We start from the raw sequence: 3142 nt of genomic DNA on the forward strand, positions 1-3142 counted from the left end.
GTTTACACTAAAATATTTTTTTTTACAAAGACAAAAATTAATGTTTGAGTAAGAAGTAAGTAATCAAGAACTACATTGACATAAATAGGAAACTTATATTTCTTAAATGCGAGAGGAGTTAAAGTGTAGAATTTTTCTGCTCCAAAAAAATGACACAAATATCAGAAAATTGTAGTAAAAATGAAAGATTTTCTACTAGATAATTTTTCTTTTGCATTTCTAGTATTGAGGTTCTCTAGTCCAATCCAAGCATGGTATTATATTATCCCAAAGAAAATATGTCTTTGACTTGCTTGAAGAAACGGGAATGATGGGATGTTGTTTTGCTAACACCCCATGGAGACAAATACAAAACTATGTGTTGGCTCGGGAGAAGAAGTTGATATTGACAAGTACTAGAGGCTAGTCGGCAAACTTATCTATCTCACTGTGATTAGACCAGATATCTCCTTTGTTGTCAGTATGGTTAGTCAATATATGCATAAACCTCAAATGTCTCATTGGCAGGCATTGGAAAGGATTCTCAGGTACTTGAAAAAAACACCAGGACAAGGGCTCTTATATAAGTATCATGGTCATTTCAATATTGAAAGCTTTGTCGATGCAGATTGAGCTGAATCACCAGATGATAGAAAATCTACTTCAAGATATTATACTCTAGTTGGAGGCAACCTTGTTACATGGGGGAGAAAAATAAAGCGTGGTTGCAAGGTCTAGTGCAAAAGCATAAAATAGAGTCATTGCACATTTAGTAAGTGAGCTTCTATGGATTAAATCCCTTCTATCTGAAGTAGAGTTCCACAAAGCAGGCTCTATGGAACTTTTATTTGTGATAATCAAGTAGCAATCCATATTGCCTCAAACCCAATGTTTCATGAGAGAACTAAGTATATCGAGGTGGACTGTCACTTTGTGAGAGAAAAGCTACAAGTAGGAATAATAAGCCTAAAACATGTATCAACTCATGGACAACTTGCTAATATGTTCACAAAATCATTCAATTCAAGAATTCTATCCATTGCATGTACCTAACTAGGATTATATGATGTTTTCCCAACACCAGCTTGAAGGGGAGTATTGAAAGACATAAACAAGCTTGAGTGACATTATTGTAATAATCTTAGGGGTGAAGGGTATACTTATAATTTATGTATTTTTTTTATCTATAAATAAAGGTTAAGGGAGAGGGTTGAGGCATTAGACCACAACCCTTATTTTCCCCTCAATTCTCTCCTCTCCTAGTCGTCCTTCCTTTTATTGTTCGTCTTCTTCTTCTTCTTCCCTTTTTCTTTAATTATCTTAGGTTGAAATTTTTATCGTATTGAATTATGAAATCAATAGGATTTCAAATAAATGCTCAGTTAATTTTGTCAAATATTTTTTGGTGGCCTATTTATAAGATTTCCAACTAAACTAGTCGTTATCTGCTCATTTCCAAAAAGTTGATAGATCTATTGATCAATCACTGGAAATGTGTGATCAATCAACCATGTGTAATAACTATATTTTTTTGGTTGCCTGAGCTTATTGATCAATCAACATGCTTTCAAATTTTCAGAAAACTCGATTGATCGATCAACCTTATGCGATTGATGGATCAACCCTATATGATTGATCGATCATGTTCTTATAGTGTTGGATATGTAGATTTCTTGATGATTGACTAGGCTACAGAGTATGATCAATATGCTTTATAACCTTATCTTGCAGGATTTTGTATGATGGATCATGTTTGATTGGATAATCGATCATGTTTTAGAATGCTTACTAGTTGCATTCTAGATGATCGATCAATCACATTGTGATGATTGATCATGCCAATTACCAATTTTCTTAAATGGCTTATAAGCATGATGAAAATTATCCTAAGAAATTGTAGCAAGTTTAAAACATGGTTATACATTGATTAAGCATAATTTTAAAAATATTTGTGCCCTAAAGCTCCAAAGCTCTTGTGTACCTTGGGATTGAGATTTGGTTGACGGTCCTAGTACATGGTTGGAGTTCTTGAGATGAATCTAATTGATTCGAGTCTAATCTTCAAGTCTTCAATCTTCTTGTATGTACTTCTTCAAAATGACTTGACACTTCGTGTGGCTTGAGGTCTTATAATAAATTTGCCAATTCTTTTCCAAAGACCATGAATTTTTGTCAAGAAATTGCATATGAAATGCTTAATTTACAATCATTAATGTATTAGGTTATGTTTTGTTATCATTAAAATATGGATGAGGGTCAATCTAGTCCAATACAACTACTATTTAAATTTCAATGAGTAAATAAATATATTTAAGCCTACTTATAGAGCATATTATATTACATAAAGCACAACTTAAAGAGGTAACATGCATAGAAGCAAAATAGATGAGGATTAAAGGAAAAAAAATAATAATCCCTTACTAATCATACTTGTAGAACAATAATATAGAACTAAATGAAATTACCATCATAATGTTGTTATTATATTATTAATTGGACAAACCTCTTATATAGTATTGGGAGAGTCCAGATCTCCTTAAACTAAATAAGCTTGTACCACTGAAGCACTGTGCACTTATTGGTTGGGGTAATGAGATGCCATTCATTTAGGGCTTTAGGATGTTTCATTTCGGTTTAGCAAGATTGATAAATGGGAGGAAGTTAAGTTGTGGATATTATAGAGAAGGAAGTTCATATAAAGCACATGAGTTAGTGGAGGAGAAGAAAGAGAATGGAATGATCGCTAATGATGCTAGATTAAATCATTATCGTCGATTTTTATTTAATTAATTTTTTATAGGAAAATTTTCCTATTGGAAAAAAATTTAATTTGGTAAATTTTCTTGTGTTTGTGCTGCCATAGAAAATAACAAAAAAAAATAGTTATAATGTTTATGTTTACACTAAAAATAAAATATTTTTTACAAAGACAAAAATTAAGGTTGGAGTAAGAACTATATTGACTAATAGGAAACTTATATATTTTTAATATTTCTTAAATGCGATTTTAAGTCAAGAATTATAATAAAAACAGATATAACATGATTATAATAAAGTTTGAGTTAACTTAGATTTAAAAGCAGTAATATCTATGTCATGTAACTATCCTTGGACTTGTTTTTTTGTTTTTTTTTATCTCTCTACCCGTTTTCAACGGGCGAAG

The sequence above is a fragment of the Aristolochia californica genome, unplaced genomic scaffold (assembly GCF_029961685.1).
Source record: "Aristolochia californica isolate CCGP_79_NKW_82.1479 unplaced genomic scaffold, dmAriCali1.0.hap1 SCAF_10, whole genome shotgun sequence".
In the NCBI taxonomy this organism is placed as follows: domain Eukaryota; kingdom Viridiplantae; phylum Streptophyta; class Magnoliopsida; order Piperales; family Aristolochiaceae; genus Aristolochia; species Aristolochia californica.